Source organism: Ovis aries, chromosome 11, assembly GCF_016772045.2.
Source record: "Ovis aries strain OAR_USU_Benz2616 breed Rambouillet chromosome 11, ARS-UI_Ramb_v3.0, whole genome shotgun sequence".
In the NCBI taxonomy this organism is placed as follows: domain Eukaryota; kingdom Metazoa; phylum Chordata; class Mammalia; order Artiodactyla; family Bovidae; genus Ovis; species Ovis aries.
In genome coordinates, this window is record NC_056064.1 from 25572192 (window position 1) to 25591714 (window position 19523).

Sequence of the window (19523 nt, forward strand, 5' to 3'; positions counted from 1 at the left end):
CTGGTGAATCCCTCTGTATCTCCAAGACTCAGCCCAGGTGTCGCTTCCTCCAAGAAGCTCTCCCTGACCACCACCCACTCACTGGTATAGACTTCTCTGTCTCCCCATGCTGACCCTCATCCCAGCATTTGCCATCCTAGGATGATTTTAATTGTCCTTGTACTTGTCAACCATCTTTGCAGGACTGCGACTGACTCCAGGCTAGAGGTCATATGCTCTGTACACATTTTGGTAACTCCAGCTCACAATATGAGTCCCAGCAAAACACATGCTCAGCCCTCTCTGTGTCTGAATACATTTTTTAAATGGATGAGAAGATACACTGATAGGTGGATCCTGATATCAGAAACCTGCCTCTGTGGGAGTCTTGTTGTTCAGGCACTAAGTTGTGTCTGACTCTTTGCGACCCCATGGACTACAGCACTCCAGGCTTCCCTGTCCTTCACCATCTCCCACTGTTTGCTCAAACTCACGTCCATTGAGTCGGTGATGCCATCCAACCATCTCATCCTGTTGCCCCCTTCTTCTCCTGCCCTCAATCTTTCCCAGCATCAGGGTCTTTTCCAATGTTGGCTCTTCTCATCAGGTGGCCAAAGTATTGGAGCTTTAGCTCCAGCATCAGTCCTTCCAATGAATATGCAGGGTTGATTTCCTTAGGACTGACTGGTTTAATCTCCTTGCTGTTCAAGGGATTCTCAAGAGTCTTCTCCAGCACCACAGTGGGGGATCTTCAGTTCAGTTCAGTTCAGTCACTCAGTCATGTCCAACTCTTTGCGACCCCATGAATCGCAGCACCCCAGGACTCCCTGTCCATCACCAACTCCCAGAGTTCACTCAGACTCACGTCCATCAAGTCAGTGATGCCATCCAGCCATCTCATCCTCAGTCGTCCCCTTCTCCTCCTGCTCCCAATCCCTCCCAGCATCAGAGTCTTTTCCAATGAGTCAACTCTTTGCATGAGGTGGCCAAAGTACTGGAGTTTCAGCTTTAGCATCATTCCTTCCAAAGAAATCCCAGGGCTGATCTCCTTCAGAATGGATTGGTTGGATCTCCTTGCAGTCCAAGGGACTCTCAAGAGTATTCTCCAACACCACAGTTCAAAAGCATCAATTCTTCAGTGCTCAGTCTTCTTCACAGTCCAACTCTCACATCCATACATGACCACAGGAAAACCATAGCCTTGACTAGACGGACCTTAGTCGGCAAAGAAATGTCTCTGCTTTTGAATATGCTATCTAGGTTGGTCATAACTTTTCTTCCAAGGAGTAAGCGTCTTTTAATTTCATGGCTGCAATCACCATCTGCAGTGATTTTGGAGCCCCCCAAAATAAAGTCTGACACTGTTTCCACTGTTTCCCCATCTATTTCCCATGACGTGATGGGACCAGATGCCATGATCTTTGTTTTCTGAATGTTGAGCTTTAAGCCAACTTTTTCGCTCTCCACTTTCACTTTCATCAAGAGGCTTTTTAGTTCCTCTTCACTTTCTGCCATAAGGGTGGTGTCATCTGCATATCTGAGGTTATTGATATTTCTCCCAGCAATCTTGATTCCAGCTTGTGCTTCTTCCAGTCCAGCGTTTCTCATGATGTACTCTGCATAGAAGTTAAATAAGCAGGATGACAATATACAGCCTTGATGTACTCCTTTTTCTATTTTAAACCACCATCTTAGGGCAATGAAATCTCAAATTCCGCTTATCCAGAGCTGTGGGAGCCTCCCTAGATAGGTGGGAGACAAAGCAATACATGAGCACGAAGGACACAGCTTCGCCAGTTCAGGCCTTAGAGATACGTGGAAGTTAACACAGGTGCTGAGCTTTATATGTGATCTTTCCTGTGCTGTCATTTTAGGAAAAGGGGCTTCCAAATCTGCTTGCAAAAGGCTTCTGGTTACAAGATTGAGATTCTATCAGTGAAAAATCCTATAAAACTAAAATAAAAGGGGAGTGTGGACCCCTGCTGTGGGAAGAAAGGTTCTGATGAGATGGAGCCAAAAGGTGGGCAATGGATCAACAGTTCAGAATTTTGAAGGCAAGATGCAGCCTGAATTCCATATACGTTTGTATAGAGGATCTGCGAACATGCTACAAAGGGTGCAGCAGGGTGAGGTGTGGTCAGCGCTGATCATTCTGGAATTGAGTGATCACACCTGGGTTCGCCAAGGCACCCCCCCCCCGACCCCTGCTCTCCACCAGGTTCTTTCTGGAGCCACCCCTTCCCACTGGGGCCCTCCCCTAGTCTGGGGAGGTGGACACTGGGCAAGGGGGCAGGGGACAGCTGCTTTCAGGCCAGAGCTTCACGATCCCTGCTTCTGATAAGACAGGCTGCCACTCTGAACTTTTCACATTGCAAAGCTGATTCCTAGCCCAGAATACCTGTCACTGCCTGGATGGGGGTGGGGAGTGGGGCCATGTAAACCCACAGTATTAGCAACCTGTCCCCTGGCCCAGGCTTCTGCTCGGCAATCGTCCCCCACTCTCTGCCACACTCACCTCTCCCCCAGGACACAGACAACATCTGATTTATCATCACATCCCCAGATCCTAGCACGCAGCCTGCAGTGCCTATAAATGTCTGTTGAGTGACTGTATGGGAAAAAGCCTGGAGGGTGGGGGGAGGGGGTGCTGAGTCAAGCCCAGCATCTGCACAAGGACTCAGAGCCAAGCCACAAGGCAGCTGAAGAACAGAAGCAGCCAACCCCTGGGGAGGCGGGTATATCTAGCCACTACCTGTCAGCTGTGCCCACTGCACCCCAAAGCCAGGAGGCCCTCCATGAGAGCAAACCCACCTTGAGCAAGTCACCGAATGGGTGGCACCTCAGGCTACCCATCTGTGAAATGGGGGTTAATCAGCATTGTTGTGGAACCAAATGAGAGAGGAAACCTCTTACCTACAGCCAGTGGCAAAGGAAGCAAACTTGGAAACTCCTTGGAGGAGAGGCCTGCAGCACTGAGCTGTGGGGGACATCAGCTACCTTCACCTCCAGTTAGCCTCCAACTCCCTGGGGTGGGACCCATTCTTATCTGCAGCTCCCTCCATGCTAAGATAGGTGTTAGCAAACTGCCTGCTATTTCTTTCTTTTTGAATACTTATTTATTGCCGCACCAAGAGGCATGTGGGGTCTTAGCTCACCACTAAGAGATTGAACCTGTGCTCCTTGTACTGGAAGTGTGGAGTCTTAACCACTGGACTGCCAGAGAAGCCCATGCTTGCTTTTTCAATGCTGAAGAATCTGCCTGCAATGCAGGAGACCTGGGTTTGGTCTCTGAGTCGGGAAGACCCCCTGGAAAAGGAAATGGCAACCCACTCCTGTATTCTTGCCTGGAGAATCCCATGAACAGTGGAGCCTGGCATCACAGTCCATGGGATCGCAAAGAATCAGACACAACTGAGCGATTAACACTTCCATCCCTCTTCTTTTGCAGCGTTTAGTAATTTGGCTACACGGGGTTGTGTGTTTCACCTGTACCATCTCATTTACTCCATATCTCCCATCGAGGGGGATAACCTGATCACTCCCATTTAAGAGCCTGGGTCTCTAAAGCTCAGCTGGTCAAGGCCAGACAAACCAGGGCCAGGATTCAGACCCCAGCTCCCTGCTTCCAGAGCCCACCCTGTGTCCACTCAGCTGCCTGCCTCTCTCCCCACCCCAGCTTCAAAGGAGGCAAGATGAAATCCTGAAAGGGGGTTGGTATGCTTCCATCAGATCTCTTTGAAAACATGCCAGGATGAAGCTCCCAGGCATGGTGCCACACACAGAGCACCCCCCCAGCCAGACCTCCCCAACGCTGCCATGTGGTGACAGCCCCAGCCTCCTGACCCCTCCCCTCCTCTGCAGGTCTGGGCCGTTTTCCCCCAAGGCATGCTTCCCATGTGACACCTCCCATCTGGGAACCATGCAAAGTGCTTCAGAAGAATGATGGGGGGCAGGGGACCCCCACCCCTGCCTGAGACCCCAGGCTTCTCAGGAGGGAAGGGGCACCAAGGAGGCACACAGCCTCAGGCTGGACAAGGTGGACACCAGATGCTTGCCTGGGGGTCTGCCAGAGGCCCAAAAGCCACCCCAGAGGAGACCAGGGCCCAGGGGAGGGAGACCCTCAGCTTCTTCCAAGGAATGAGAAGAGAACATTGGGACAGGGAGGCTTCTGGGGGGGTCTGTGGGAGGGAGCAGGAGCCTAGCACAGGTGGGGACACAAACAACTTGAGCTGTTACTTTGTCATCTGGACCCCAGGTGGCAGCCATGGCTCCGTTTGAAGCGGGGCGGGGGTGCGGAGGGCTTTGGGCAGATGGCACCAGGCTGAGATTTCCACGGGATTGAACAAAGGAGCAGCGGTGACAGCCAGAGAGGACAGAAGGCAGCCCCTGGGGCCTGAGGGCTGGAGAAGGAGCTCAGAGAGGGCCCAGGCCTGGCCAGCAGCCACTGGGGTTTAGGCACATGACTCTACCACACCGCCCCGCCCCTACCAGAGAGGACAGACAGGGAAGGAGAGAACACCAGTAGCCTTGGGAACACCAGGGCCACTGCCATGTGAGCTGTGACCATCTGGAGATCCAGAGCCGCACGCTCTTAGCTGGGTGAGCCCCAAACACAAGAAACAGGGGACCCACATGTTGCTCCTGCAGACAAGGAGATGGGCATTCGTGGTCCAGCAGCTCAGAGCCCCAGCCTCCATGATTGGTAGGAGGGTGCCTTAGCCTCTAAACTTCAGCAAAGCCCCACTGAGAGCCTCCAGCTGGGCCCAGTGCTATGAATTAGCACCCCTCCCCGTTTCTTCCCGCCCTCAACCCCTGCCACTGCCCTGCCCAGGCTCAAAGCCTGTCATCTGGACACTGTCCCCCTCTCCCAGAGGCTGCCCTCTCCCAGCAGCCTCACAAAGAGATCTTTCTAACACCAAGAAAGAGCAAAGCTCCAGGCTGCAATGGCTCTCCAGGACTCAGATGACCAAGTTCAAGCCCCTCAGCCTGGTACTCACTGGCCCTTCCTGGGTCAGTCTCCCAGCAAACTCCTTTCAGTATTCCTTCCAGAACTTTACGCCCCACTGGCCAGCATGTGATGCTTCAAGCCCCCTTACACATACTCTTCCATCGGCCAGGAATGGGTGCCCTGTCTTGTGGCTCAGAAATGCTTTGCGGCCACCAACCTCAGCTCCAATGCCACCTCCTCCATGAAGCCTTCCTGATCCCCAGAGCAGAGCTGCTCTCAGAGCTCAACGGTGAGGCTGGATGCTCAGGTGACGTGTCCTGCCTTGAGTCCCAGGTACACTGTCCGCTTCTCCTCCCAGCCTATGGGCCCCTCACAGACACAGGCGGTGCCTGTGGGGTACAGGGCAGACCCCAGAAATCTGTGCCCATGGGTCACCCTCCCTCCAGTGCTCAGGGCCACACTGCCCTCACCTCCAGGTCCCAAGGCTCTGGGTCTTGGAGGCTCAGAAAGAGAACAAAGGACCCACTAAACAGAGATCTGCTGGGCCCTGGGATGGGACAAGGTTTGGGAAATGGGAATGCAGTGGGGCCCCTGCCTTTGAAGAGGCAAATCTTTTGATCTTCTGAACTTCAGAACTTAAGGGAAAAGTTCCAGATTAAGAAGTGGTGCTTAAAAGGTATAAAGCATAATACTAAGGTCAAAACTCCAGTCAAAGCAAAGCAGGTAGTGGGAGGGGGGATTCTTCCAGTAAACTCAGTGCTCTGGATCGGGAAGACCCTCTGGAGAAGGGAAGGGTTCAGACAAAAAAGACTAAATCTGTATGTACCACATGAGAGACTGCAAGACTGCTTTCACACACTCTCAAGCGTGCTGAAAGAATCAACAGATCATCAAATGAATGAGTGATCTTCCCACAAACTTGTGAGGTCAAAATCATTACCATCTCCATCATGGACAGGCAGAATCTGAGACAGAGAGAGAGGCCCAATTAACTTGACCAAAGACAAACAGTTACTGCTAGACTGAACTCAAGTTTTCAGACTCCAGGTTTGTGATATCATCTACCATATCACGTGGCCTTCCTTCATCCATCCAACTCCACACACTCCTCCAGACACTCAGCTAGGGGCCAGGGCTGCAAAGAAAGGACACCTCCATGGCAGGTAGCATCTCCCCTCTTTAGTTAGTTGGTCTGGAGCCCAACCCACTCTTGCAAGAGCCAATTACAGGCTCTTTTAGGCTATCTCTGGGCCACCTCTTTGGTAGAACCCTATTTTGTTCCTGTGCTTGGATGTTTCTTCCACTGAGTGGCAAACTCTTGAGGGTTGTCCAGACCTCACTGAGTGATTTGGATAAATCTGGGCAAGTGGGTGGAGCATCCAGCCACAGTTAGCCTCACCCTCCTCTGGCTCTGTGCCTGAAATCATTGGGATGGGGGACTTATGCTGGGGGGAACACCTTGGACCCTCCTGTCCTCAGCAGGACAGGAGGACCCTCCTGGCCCCCTCATGAGTTTTCAACAGTAAGAGACAGAGAATCGAAGTGGAGGAGGAAAGCTTTAATGGCTACCAAGAGGCTCACAGTATTTGAAGCCGCATATGGTTAACCCAGCCCATTCTTCCAACCACTCTCACATCCACCCTAGGAAATACAGTTCCTCCCTAACTATGTCCCCCAAAAGAGCCACCCTTCAAACAACTTTCCAGGTGACATGTCAACATGTGTGTTGTGCTCAGTCGTGTCCGACTCTTTGTGACCCCAAAGACTGCAGCCCGCCAGGTTTTTCTGTGAATGAAATTTTCCAGGCAAGAATACTGGAGTGGTTTGCCATTTCCAACTCCAAGGGATCTTCCTGACCCAGGAATCCAATCCAGTGTCTCTAGTGTCTCCTGCACTGGCAGGCAGGTTCTTTACCACGCCACCACCTGATATGTCCACATGCTGATTACTAAAGCCGAGAGGAGGAGATATTTAAAACAGCAGAGTGAAAAGAAGCCCAGGGAGAAGATAGTCCAAGGCCAAGTTCCAGCTCTCACTCCCCAGATGAGCGGGGCCTGCCTCCATCCCAGTTCTGCTCCTGCTGGTGGGTCTGATCATACTCACATCCTATGGATAAAGGTCTAAACACTGAGCTGTATTTCTGCTTTGCAAATAAGATCATCTATAGACACAGAAGGCAATGGCACCCCACTCCAGCACTCTTGCCTGGAAAATCCCATGGTTGGAGGAGCCTGGTAGACTACAATCCATGGAGTCGCAAAGAGTCGGACACAACTGAGTGACTTCACTTTCACTTTTCACTTTCATGCATTGGAGAAGGAAACGGCAACCCACTCCAGTGCTCTTGCCTGGAGAATCCCAGGGATGGCGGAGTCTGGTGGGCTGCCGTCTATGGGGTTGCACAGTCGGACACGACTGAAGCAACTTAGCAGCAGCAGCAGCATAGACACAGAGAACAAACTACGGACACCAAGTGGGGAAGCGAGGTGAGAAGAATTGGGAGATTGGGATGGACATATAGACATGACTGACGCTACGTATACAACAGATAACTAATGAGAACCTACCATAGAGCTCAGGGAACTCTACTCAGTGCTCTGTGGTGACCAAAATGGACAGGAACTCCAAAAAAGAGGGGAGATACATTTATAGCTGATTCACTTTGCTGTACAGCAGAACTAACACAATATTGTAAAGCAACCATACTCCAATAGAAACTGATTGAAAAATTAAAAAATAAACATGGAACTGCCCCCAGAGTCCTTTGCCCTGGCCTCAGTGAAGCTCCAGATGGAGAATCCGGGGGACTGGCCTCGCCAGGGCTGACTGGGGTCTGAGCCGGATGGAAGCACAAGCCAGGTGTGTCTATAGAGAAACATACCTTCCCAAGAAGCACTGCTCAGACACAGTTCAGTCCTAGCCTGGAGGCTCTAGGGTGCCTGTTGAGGCAGACTCTACAGTGCTCCGAGGGCTCAGACTTTAGCAGCCAACTGGTGGCCCACAATATCCACTTCTGCCTGACTAGGCAGACAGGAGGGAAGGGGCAGGGGGCCGGCCATCTGCTTCATCCAGGCGTCTCTTCACTTCCAGCCAGACACACAGGACACAGGACAGCACCCCACAGGGCTCCAAGTGGAATAAGGGAACCCCTCACCCCAAAATAAAGCATGCTTCCAGAGGAGCTGTGGAAATAGTCCTGCTGAAGACCAGAGGATGCGGCGGCAGGGGAGGGCCAGGGGGCTTCTCCGCGAGGAAGATGAAGGCTGCCAGGCTAACCCCACCAGCCCAGCTGTCGGCCAAGCTTCCTTTAGCGAGTGTGCACAGGATATGAACACAACTGCTCTTCCCCCATGGAACCACTGGGCTCTGGGGGCAACCAATGGGCCCACCAGGGCATCATCTCCAAGGGACTTGTGAGGCCAGAGCTAAGTGTATGGGGAGGGTGGGGGCGGTGAGGGGAATACTGGAGAGAACCTCCCCCGACCTTGCCCTCTCTCCAGCACTTGCAACCGCCAGGTCGAGGTTGCTGCAGACATAGCGCAGCAAACCAGCCCTCTGCTGCCTGTATTCCCCTCTCCACCAGCCCTCACTTCCTGTGACTGAAAACCTAGGGGATCCAAAGGAGAAAAAGAAATAGTCACTCCCTCTCTCCATCTCCTGATCCCAACCATGGCGTTCCGACACGGGATAAGCCAAGCGCTCCATAAACTGAAGCCCGCCCTTCCAGCGAAAAGAGAGATGACAGAGTCTAATGTTGTTAGAAAAGTGCAGTGGAGTTCCGAGTCTGTCCATCTTGGGTGCTGCTGGGGACCAGGCGAGTGTGGGCAGCAGCGGGATCCCAGGGCAGGGCTGTGAGGCTGGAACCCTCACGTCCAGCCTTCCCAGTGCTCAGAGAAGGGTCAGAGGTCTCCCTCCCCGCCCCTGCCTCCCCACTGGGCGAGCCGGCACAGAGCAGGCATCATTCGTGGGCACAGATGCTCTGGGAAAACAGACACCCGGGACGTTATCCGGAGCAGAGGACCCCCACCCCCTCCCGGAGGCTTCCCCTGAGAAACGAAACACCGCAATTAGCAGCCTCCAGTCATGAATCTCCGTCTACACTTAGGAAGATGCAAAAGCTCTACTTAGGGTAATTTTCCGGACAAAATACATACGTTTCGCCTTTGCCCATGCCTCCGTTCAAGTTCACCAAGAGACGGAGAAAAACCTCCGCTGACCGGAAACCTGGCATGCTGGCAGAACGAAGGGAGCTGCCGCTAGGTAAGCGTCTCCTCTTAGAAAAGGCAGTGCGCACCCCAAATCCTGTCCTCACCCCTTCCCCGGGCCCGGATCCAACGCTCCATCCCGGAAAACGGACAGTCCCTGAGGGTTCCAAGGCGGGTACGCGGCTCGGGAAACTGCCTTGGGCACCCCCGCCCCATCCCGCTCGTCCGAAACCTCCCTCCACCCAAGCGCACACACTCCCGGGCGAAGCCGCCCCGGCCCCGCGAGAGGCACCCTCCGCCAGCGCGCCCCGAGCCGGAGCAGGTGCAGCCCCGCCACGCTCCCGGCCGTGTCTACACAAACTTGTTGGCCCGCGGCTGGGGAAACCCTGCCCGCAGCCCGCGCAGGGGTCCCGGCTGGAGCACCCGGAGACTGCACTCACCCACGCGATCGCGGCCGGCTGGGGCGCCCGCTCCCCGCCTCCCCGGGGCGCTGAGCCCGCAGCCCCGCAGTGCCCGGAGCCTAGGCGCCCCCGGCGCCCGCACGCCCCCGGGTGGCCCGCGGCGAGGAGCGGCCCAATGCGCCCCGGGCACAGGGCGCCGCCGCCTGGCTCCCCGGGCTGCGGACGTCCGGGCTGAGCCGCGGCGGCAGAGCTAGCGGGCGCCGAGCGGGCAGCGGGGCGAGCGGGCGAGCGGGCGCCCGGCTCTGCACATGCTCACTCGCGCGGCCCGGGGACAGCGGCCGGCCGCCGCCGGGTCCTAGAGGCGACCATCCTCCCGCCGCCCGTGGGAGGGGTCGCCCAGGTCCTGGGGACCAGCCCACCCGGCGCAGCCACACTCGCAGCTGGGAAGCAGAGTCGCAGGCACCCACTCCCATACACACACTCCCATACACACACAAAGAGCCTCCCTTGCTGTAATACACACCAGGTTAATGCATTAGCGCTCACACCAACGCATGTCTACACAGACACACTGGGCACTGCCACATAGAGGAACACACTCCCACACTCGCCCAAACACACGGGGACGCACAGTGATGCAGACACACTGAGCCACTGCTTCACAGACACTCTGACACCCACACTCACACACACAACACACACAAACACAGGGCTCTGTCCTGGGACACTGACAGCCACCCAGTTTGTAGCACTCTGATACCAACCCACAGAGGCAGACAGACAGACGTTGGATCGCTGTCCCATGCAGAGCTAGACACTAACATTCACATCCTTATGCACACACACACACACACACACTCTGAGACAGTCACCCACAGATCGCTACCCCACAAGTACACTGACACCATCTCCCATACCCACACACTCAGGGCTCTACCACCAACCACTGCACTGCCCCACACAGACCTACAGTGACAGACCCACACCGAGGTGTAGCAATCCACACACCGGAGTCCACTGACACATAGCCTGCTGTGTAGAGAGTCATACTGGCCATTGGCCCACAGACCCCCTGAGGTGGATAGGCACTGATACAGACACACAGGGATACAGCCACACTGCTACACACCCATCCCCTTTTTAAAATAAGGACTGGATCCAACCTTTAGGATTCTCCCTCCATGCCCCACTCCTGCTCCTCAGAAGTCCCCAGGCCACCGTGATGCCCCTGCCCTGCCAGGCACATCCTTGGCCCTTGTCTCACCTGGGGCTGGCTGCTGAGATGCTCCGAAGGAAGACTGGGGACCAGCAGAGGCTGCAAGAACAGGTGGCGCTGGCATGGCTCTAAGCAGGTCTTCCTGAAAGGGAGTCGCATGCCTCCGACTCCCGCTAGGGGCAGCACTGCTTGGCAAGGCTGGGAGGAGCCGTTTTCAACAGGTGGAGGGCAGGCGGGGAGAGGATTAGCTTGGGGACCAGTCGGAGCCCAGCTTTATGTAGGTCAGTCAAGTGGCATCCAGAGGGGAAAGGGAGGCGCTTAGGTTAGCCCGGCTAGTCAGGCCAAGTGCAGGAATTAGGAGAGTCAGCCCCCCTCCCTGGGATGAAGGTGGGGAGTGCTGGGGCCGGGAGGATCTGGAGGAGGGAACAGGAAGTGAGGGGTGATGCTTTCAGGAAAGCCCCCATACACGTCTCTTTGAAGTGTGAATGTGTGTGTTGCTATTATTGTTGCTGTTGTTAAGTCACTCAGTCTTGTCGGACTATTTGCGACCCCATGGACTGCAGCACGCCAAGCTTCCCTATCCTTCGCTATTTCCCAGAGCTGGCTCAAGTTCATGTCCATTGTTGCTCTTATTACCAACGACAATAATCCACTGTACATTTTTTGCATTGCGTTTTGATTTTTGAAGCCCTCTCCAGGACAGCTACATCATTTGTGGGACCCAGCGCAAAATGAAAATGTGGGCCTTTGTTCAGGAATGGGTAAGAACTTCAGGAAAGGAGAACAAATGCATGAAACCCAGTGCAGAGCCCTTCTGAGCTCAGGCCCCATGCCCTGCACGGGTCTCATGCCGGTGGAGCTGGCCCTAACTCTTTCATGCCCTTGGTGCCCCCTTAGAACTCAAAATAAGTGGTGCATGTCTTCACCATCTTCATCTGCAAATTAGAGAAAATGCACCCATTCTTGGGCTTTTGTGAGGATCAAAGGAAATGCTTGGTGAGCTAGTAGCACTGTCTGCCACAGGATACACACGTAATGCCTTTTAGTAAACATGATATGAAGAGCTTTCTCCCAAGGCTTTGCTACGATCCAGAAATGCCACCTGTGCAACGGTCTCTTGATCCACGGGCTTACAGTACCTTCTCATCCTCCAAATGTCACCTCCCCAGAGGCCTGCCCAGACATCCCAGGCTGCATAAAGCATACTCCGTCCTCATCTTGTGGATTTACTTGCTTATTGTCTGTCTTCTCCCAGACCTTCCCAGCCCCCACAGCTAGAATTTCAGCCCCCACAAAGCCAGGAAAATTCTCATCTCATTCAGAACTATATCCTTAGTGTCTAGCTTAATTCTTGGCACATAGGCACGCCCACCACATATTTACTAGATAAATAATTAACTGGTTTTTTAAAAAGCAATATGCATGACGTATTTTTAAGGAACCCAAACAGTTTCCCAATAGTCTCCATGTGTCTTCCCAAAAACTCAGAGACTGCTTATTCCTCTTCAGGTCACAGACAGATCCATGTTTGTGACCAACCACTTTATAATGGTTCGTTGGGTTCTACTGGCCAGCAGGGAGACCAGGATGGAGCGTGTGGATGGCACATGGTCTCTCATCTCCCTGCCAGGGGCCTATGGTGGGTTATGGAAGCAGGTGCCCCTTCAGTACCTGCCAGCATCTGCATCTGAACACCCTCCTCCTTTGACTACATAGCTCTTGGCTGCTGCTCCATCAGGACCCTGGCAGGTGACATGGGCTTGACCATCTCAGGGTAGCCTGTGAAGGTTGCCTTTCGCTCCTGGCGGAGCCCTGCATCATTGGAAAAGGCATCATTCAGAGACCCAGAGAACCTTTGGCAACATCTGAAAAGATGAGGATGCGGTTTCTTCTTTCCTCCTTTGCTTTTATTCCCCTGTGGTGCTGTGACTGGTGCCCCCTCCGTGCACTCAGACCTGAAACTGGCTTCACCACTTTGCTATGCTGCCTATTTACCTGCTCTCTCCCATGAGCACGCCACAGAGGCTTAAATATGCCTCTGCGAAGACGCCAGCGACACAGATGGTAATTGTACCCCCTGCTGAGCTGTGTCTGCAGATATCAGAGTGTGAGGTGGGGAAGGGTGGGGATCTGTACCCGCTGCCTGGCAAGGGAGGACAGGTCTGGTCTGGGAGCAGCTGGACTTCCTAGGTAGGCGCCAGAGGTGCCCTGAAAGTTTCAGGAATCCAGAGGCAGCTGGCATCAGAATGAGGAGGAAGCCTGAGTCCCATTTTTTTTCTTTTTTAAAAAAATATTCGTTATTTATTTCTTTTTTTATAAATAAAGAAATATGCTGGGTCTTAGTTGTGGTATGCAGTATCTTTTAGCTGCAGCATGTGGGATCTAGTTCCCTAACTAGGGATCGAACCCGGGCCCCCTGCACGAGTCTTAGCCACTGGACTACCAGGGTAGTCCCCGAAATTCCTTGTCTGACTAGGCTAGAATAAGCTGTGTGACCTCATGCTGAACTTACCTTCTTTTGTCCTGGTTTGCCTTTCTGTAAAATGGGCGGTCATCTAATTCATAAGTGAAGGGCCTTGCTTTGAGCGAGGCATGGGAACGAAATGAGAGTGCTTTGAAGTCAAGTTCTGCTTCTCTGGTTGGGCACACGAAATCATTTTGCCCGGATGTGATTTTTTAATCTGCAAAATGGGGAACGAGTCCGCTTTCTACTGCAGAGTTCCTGGCACAGGGTAATATATTCAGTAAGTGACGACATGAATGATTCTTCCAACTGGTGGTATGATGACAATTCTACCTGGCCGTGGTGTGGTGTGGGGTCTGATGTTGCAGGTCCTGGCCAAGAGTGTGTAGGATTCAGTTTAGAACTGCCTGACCCCGCAACCCTTTCTGTCTGCAATGGGCTGGGGCTGGGGAACAGAAAGCACTGAAGGATCACCAGCCAAGGGCAGAGGTCTGACAAGTTAGACGCAGGGCTCACAGGCTCAGTTATCAGCCAGAGGGTTGTGAGGGTGCTGGGGCAGGAAGTTGGCTCTGATGGAGAGGGTGGCAGAGTGGATTCTGTCTCTGCTCCTCCTGCCTGGTGTGCACATGCGTGCTGAGCAGAGGAAGCACCCTGTCTTTGCTCCATTTTTATGAACTTCTCTGTAAGTCATTCATCAAAGGCCTTGAACTTGGAAACTGTCATTTAAGAAAAGCTGCTGGAGCACCTCAAGCAGATGGCAGTGATTCAAGAGGAGATGGGTTCATGTTAATGAACTTCTTATTTGGGAATAATTTTAGATTTCCAGAAAAGTTGCAAAGATAGCAGAGCATTCTTGTCTGCCCCTCGCTTAGTTTTCCCTATTGTTAATGTTTTACAGAGCTTTCCCTGTGGCTCAGCTGGTAAAGAATCCACCTTCAGTGCAGGAGACATCAGAGACATGGGTTCAACCCCTGGGTTGAGAAGATCCCCTGGAACAGGAAATGGCACTCCATTCCAGTATTCTTGCCTGGAAAACCCCATGGACAGAGGAGCCTGGCAGGCTATAGTTCATGGGATTGCAGAGTCGGACATGACTAAAGTGACTTAACACAATATCTTATGTGACAAGGTACCTTGCTCAAAGCTGAGAATTTCAGCTTGGCATGCTGCTCGCTATTGACTGGACTCCAGACTTGACTTGTGTTTCACCAGTTTCTTCTTTCCTCATGCGTGTCCTCTTTCTGTTTCAGATTCTATTCAGGGTCCAGGGTACCGCATTGTGTTTAGTTATCCCTCTCCGCAGTCTCTTCTGTTCTGTGACACTTTCTCATTCTTTCCTTGACTTTCATGACCTTGACAGTCCTGAGAAATACTGGCCAGGTACCCTGTGAAATGTCCAGAGGGCTCCATTCAAATGGGACATCTCAGACTAGAAGGGTTTTTGAACCTGGTGGCATTAGGTGGCTATTTTTTTAAAAAAAAAAATCTACATTGAACTTGCTACAGTATTGCCTCTGTTTTATGTTTTGTGGGGTTTTTTTTTTTGCTATGATGCATGTGAGGTATTAATTCCCCAACCAGGGATTGAACCCACATGCCCTTCATTGGAAGGTGAAGTCTTAACCACTGGACCACTGGGAAGTCCCTCATGTGACTATTGATACCATCTCTATGTGTGAGCCTGTTTTGGTCCATTACAAGAGACCTGGTCAGCATCCTAGGGAAAGAAGACGAGGAAAGGCCACCATGGAGGAAATTTCGACAGGATAGGGGCTGGCAGATGGCTAGTGGCTGGAGGAAATACAACATCAAGTTCCAAATGTAATAACTGGCTGATTCCCGTTCCTGATATGCAGGGTCTGCTCATTATCTGCATTTCTCTTCAATCTGAGTGTCCTGGCCGCACAGGACATGTCACTGGGGAAGGAGAGCTACTGCCCTGAAACTCCCACTCCAGCCCTGCCCCTTCCATCCCCACACTCGCATGGGGCCCATGTTCATCCGCTTACACAGCTGGCCATCTCCCTTCACCTCAACCTGATTGAAAACAGCACATCGGTGGTAATAGGCACAGTAAAGTCTCCATAAACATCTTCATCAAGGGAAATTAATCCTTTGTTTGGAAATATTTTTAAGAACAAGAATCACACAGACTTAACAGAATAAGCTATGCCAGGGGGAAGAATGGAAGAGACAGGAAGTTTAAGATGGACATGTACACACTGCTATATTTAAATGGATAGCCAACAAGGACCTACTGTATAGCACATGGAAATCTTATCAATGTTATGTGGCCACCTGGATGGGGGTGAGTTTGGAGGAGAATGGATACATGTGTACCTATAGCCTAGTCCCTTCACTGTTCACCTGAAATTATCACAACATTGTTAATTGGCTATATCCCAATACAAAATAAAAAGTTTAATAAAAGAAAGAGAAACATGTTTGGTTCATTCCAATCCCTTTCTCTCCCTCCCCTTTGTAGGGATTTCTATTAGAGAACCTTAAACACAGCTGTGCTGCTATGCCAGAAAGTGGAGTGGCCGCTTCAAGACCATGAGATGATAAGCCAATCCTCTATGTGGGGCAGAGCACAAAGACAGGAGAGACCTAGGTGTGAACCAACGGATGACCCCTCTCCCTGTGGACACATGTGAGAAAAATAAGATCTATTTGTATAGAAACGCACCCCGATCTCTTACGTGCTTTTATCCTTCAAATTGTGAGCCGCCAATGTTCAGCATAGGAACAGCAAAGTCCTAATAACCAAGTTTGCGAACCAAGTGGGTAGAAATCTAAAGATCTTGCATATTTTGAGTTTCTCCCTTCTGGAAGTTTTGGTGTACAAGCAGGTGGATGAGTGGAAAGTGGGTGGAAGGGCTAGGGCTGTGCAGATGGACATAAGGAGAAGCAGGCAGACAGGAGGCAGAGGGTAAGCAGAAAGGTTGGATTGTATAGATGCTGAGCTGAGCTCCATGACCGGGGGGAGCTCATTTGTCTTCAAGTTCACGGCTGTCACCCCAGCACCCTCTTGTCCCCTGCCCTGAATAGCCTCACTTACTCAAAGCCCCTTCACGTGGCAGCCCTGCCCCCATCTTGCCCAGGTCACCATCCACCCCTCTCCACCCTCCTCTGGCCCCCCACCTTGAGGTTTTCCCAAGCTCTTTGTCATCTCCCCCCATCAGCCTTTGTCATCCCATCCCTGCAGTCTACTCACTCTATCTCCTTTGCCTGGAATGCCCCTCTCCTCGCAATCTGTTGCTCTTTCAGGGCCTGGAACAAACTCTCCCTCCTTCTTGAAGTCTTCCCAGATTGCACATCCAAATTTAATCTCTCACCCCTGCCCCCCCCATCAGTGTTCCCATAGCTTTGTGCTTGGGATAAAAACCAGGATGGAGAAATACAGAAGCCAAGTAGGAGGAGAAGGTGTGTGTGCATGTGTGTGTGTGTGTGGCAGGGTTGGGGGGCAGGCGTGTAGAGCCATTCAGAGATTTACTGCTGGAGGAAATATCTATGTCACCACCTGTCTGCCGCATGTGAGCAAGACAAGGGAAGACGCTGTCACTTAGGAAGAATCATGGCTTGCTGGGTCCTATGCATTTTGTATATGTTGATCATGTAATCCTCTTCACAACTCTATTAAACATGTACTGTTTTAGCCCCATTTTACAGATGAGAAGACTGAGGCTCAGAGGAATTAAGTGACTAAGCCAAAATCACATACCCAGAAAGCAAAAAGCTGGGTTGGAGTTCAGAGCTGGTTGGCCTCAAAGGGCCCCACCCCCATGGGCTCTAACTTGGTCACTCATGTCCACCCACCTGTCCATCCTCCCAGCCCACCCAGGGGACACAGAGGGACAGCCTCCTGCCCCTGCTCAGTCATCCCAAGGCCAACACACATGTGCTTGTCCTCCATCTCAGATTATGAAGGAATTCTCTGGGAAAGGTACTGCTGAGTTGTTACTAAAAGAGGACATAGTCAACGTCATGGCTAGAGCTCAGGGGATCATGGGAAGGGGGAGGGGTGGAAGGAGGGAGGGAGAGCTGCTACTCTCCTAGAGATCGTTGAGTGGGATCAAGGAATCCTCTAGGAAGACAGAGAGAAAAGAGCTCCTTAGGAATGGAATTCCCAGCCCTATCCTGCATGCACCCTGGTGCCAGACACTCCAGATGTGTGGGCTCACCCACAGGAGGAAACTGTTCTATAACAGGACACACACGGGAGCGGAGCAAATTCGGCTGGATAAATAAAGTGTTCCCCCACGTTTCATCTAGTTCCTTTTGCTTCCTTTTATGTGTGTTTCCCAAGGGGAGCTGAGGGATAGGGGAACCAAGGGATAGAAGTGCTGAGAAGGAGCAGAAATTCACTGGAGCAAGAAATTCACCAGTCTCTGGAAGAGCAGACAGATTCTGCCATTCACTAATCATGTGGTGTGTGTCCCTGAGCAATGTTCTTCACCTCTCAGAGCCTCAGTTTTCCCATCTGTAAAATGGAGATAATAAGAATGAGAGGAGAAAATATGTATGTTTGGGGGAGGGGGGAGTTGGTTCTGTGCTTCCCACCTTGCATGCACCAAGTTACTATTTTTTTTTTCCTTTGGATGTGTTCTCACAATTTTTAGTCATATTTTGGGGGGGGTATAAAGAATCCACCTGTAATGTAGGAGACCTGGGTTCAATCCCTGGGTTGGGAAGATCCCCTGGAGAAAGGCATGGCTACGCACTCCAGTATTCTTGCCTAGAGAATCCCAGGGACAGAGGCTACGGTCCATGGGGTCACAAAGAGGTGGACACAGCTGAGCAAAAAACACTTCCACTTCCACTTCTGAGACTAGACTTTGAAACTCGAAGGCAGAGGTCGTTTTAAAGTTCATGAAGGCTGCTTTCCCTGGATCTAGGACAGCACCTGCCATGGGGCAGGGAAGGATGAGAGCAGTGAATGATGCTTGGAGTGCCCTCTTACTTCTTGCTTCATCCAGGCCTTCGGAAATTGTACCTTAAGGCTGGGGTGTGCACCGGTGCCTGGGAGGGCAGAGAGCTGGAGGATGGTGGGTAAGGTTCGGATGCTGGTGGGGACCTGAGGACACTGAGAGTGTCTAATTCAGATTGTCCCTGCTGACCCTGCTTTCTCCAGTTGAAGCAGCTCAAGAGAGCAAGTATTATTTCGAAGAACAGGTGTTGAGACTGAGAAAGCTTCAAAGAAGAAATGGCAATGGATGGAGGGGAAGTGGGTGGAGGGGAAAGGATACTTTAGGATGGGGAGGGGCCTGTGCAAGTTAGCTGAGACTAGGACAGCACACCTGGAGTGCTGAAGGGAAGGGGAGAAATTCTCTGTGGTTGGCAAACAGATGGGGGCAGGGAGTGTGTTAGGAGAACCTGAGAGAATTGGCCTTTATCCTGGAGCTAGGTGCTGAAGAGCCAGGGAAATTTTTCACCAGTGGGTAGAATCAGCGATATGGGGAAGGGGTAGGGAAGAGTGGGGTCCTGACCATCCTGACTGTCATCCCCAGGCCTGACTGTTACCATGGCAACCAATGGTGGGGAAAGCATGGAGAGAGATCTTTCTGTTTCTATATGTATGAGTTCGACCCGGATCATCTCAAGCTGAGTCTCAGACAAACAGCGGGTCCACCCACTTCCCTTAGAGTCCCCAGATGAAGAGGCCAACTCAACACTGCCAGCAAGCAAAGGCCTGGCTCGTGACCCCAGGGCCTCTCCTGGTCCCCCTCCCTGTTCACCTGAGGGATGGCAGGGCTCAGGTGTGCATCTGACCAGCTTCCATCCCTTCCCGACCACGCTCTGAGGAGCAGGGGAATGGGAAGTGACAGCCAATGCCAGGAGTCACTAAGTCTCTGTCACCTCGATTTCCAAGACAGACGGAGCTGGTGCTGAGCAAACGTGGCACTTCAGAGACACCCCTGTCCCTGCAGGAGCCACCAGAGCGAAGCTGACGCCTAGCCCCGCCCCCTGCCGCCCTGCTCCTCCCCCAGCTCCGCCTCCCCCCTCCCCCGACTCCACTCAACCGCCTACCCGGGACCCTGGCTTCCATCGCAGCCGCAGTCCCGCCCGGTAGACACAGATCTGGCTCCTCCACACTCAGCCGCAAGTTTAGTTCAGTCGCTCAGTCGTGTCCGACTCTGCGACCCCACGGACTCCAGCACGACAGGCATTCCAGTCCATCACCAACTCCAGGAATTGACTCAAACTCATGCCTGGAAAATCCCATGGATGGAGGAGCCTGGTAGGCTACAGTCCATGGGGTCTCGAAGAGTCGGACACAACTGAGCGACTTCACTTTCACTTTTCACCT

At 52.4% G+C, this 19523-nt stretch overlaps 1 protein-coding gene and 1 long non-coding RNA gene across 5 annotated transcripts in view; one reads left to right on the forward strand and one right to left on the reverse strand.

Annotated features, from left to right (window-relative positions):
- Positions 1-10939, reverse strand: part of WSCD1 (WSC domain containing 1) — a 48237-nt gene extending 37298 nt beyond the window's left edge. The window contains exon 1 of one of the 4 annotated variants that reach the window (XM_042255559.2): positions 10798-10939. The gene's annotated coding sequence lies outside the window, so the exon portion shown is untranslated. Of the gene's footprint in view, positions 1-473; positions 9211-9572; positions 9817-10797 lie in introns of those variants that run through there. The other 3 variants (XM_042255558.2, XM_027975096.3, XM_060394818.1) reach the window with 3 other exon arrangements.
- On the forward strand, positions 8878-15647 carry LOC132657336 (uncharacterized). The gene is made up of 2 exons (XR_009595330.1): positions 8878-9187; positions 14112-15647. It is a non-coding gene; the product is annotated as an uncharacterized LOC132657336 (long non-coding RNA).
- Positions 15648-19523: the final 3876 nt, after the last annotated feature.